Genomic DNA, 1,152 nt, shown 5'->3' with positions numbered 1-1,152 from the left:
TACTGGGGAGTTCCTGTGTGGTGCTAACGGTGAACACGCTTGGCTACCAACTGAAAGGTTGGAGTCTTGAGTCCACCCAGAGGTGCCTCAGAAGAAAGGCCTGGCAATCTGCTTCTGAAAAATCAGCCACTGAAAACACTCTGGGGCACAGTTCTACTCTTACACATATGGGGGCACCATGAGTTGGAGTCAACTCGAGGGCACCTGGTTTTATCATCTATCATATCTATCTACCTACCTACTTATCTACCTATCATCTAACTATCTATCTGTCTATCTACCTATCCATCTTCTATCAATCATCTATTATCTCTATCTATTCATCTTCTATCATCTATCTATACACCTGTCTATCTATCCATCCATCCATCTGTCCATTTTTCTATCTACCATCAATCTATCTATCATCTATCGATCTATCATCTATCTATCCATCCATCCATCCATTCACCCATCTATCATCCATACATACATCCATCCATTTATCTACCTATCTATCTACCTACCTACCTATCCATCCATCCATCCATCCACCCATCTATCATCCATCCATCCATCTATCCATCCATCCATCCACCTATCATCCATCCATACATCCATCCATCTATCTACCTGTCTACCTACCTATCCATCCATCCATCCATCCATCCATCCATCCACCCATTTATCATCCATCCATCCATCCATCCATCCATCCACCCATCTATCATCCATCCATCCATCCATCCATCTATAGCACTAGTAGCCATTAAAAGCTAATCTTTTTCAGAAACCCTTCTAGAACATTTCAAATCACAATGCTATTTAGAGTAGTACTTGCTGTTTTCATGGCGCACCACCCAGAGACTTGGTATTACCTGTAGGGTGCACTGGAGTGAAGGGAGAAGCTTACCCACCAGGTGCCTTTGGCCTGTAGGGCAGAAGCGACCAAACCTTTCCCCTCCCAGAAAGCATTCATGGCGCCCAGCAGCCTCATCCTGATGCTCAGATGTAGAGACTAGCATCACAGTGGGCGTCACTGGGAGTTGGAGAGGAGACCCCTGTTCTTCTATCTATCTTAGTTCCCTTTGGCAAGAACCCCTTTGTCCCTTGGTGTCTTCTTTGAAATATCCAGGTTGTATCATTGGCACAGAGCCCTGGTGGTTAAGAGCT

The sequence above is a fragment of the Trichechus manatus genome, unplaced genomic scaffold (genome assembly GCF_000243295.1).
Source record: "Trichechus manatus latirostris isolate Lorelei unplaced genomic scaffold, TriManLat1.0 scaffold00134, whole genome shotgun sequence".
NCBI classification, from domain to species: domain Eukaryota; kingdom Metazoa; phylum Chordata; class Mammalia; order Sirenia; family Trichechidae; genus Trichechus; species Trichechus manatus.
This window is presented reverse-complemented; position numbering follows the sequence as displayed.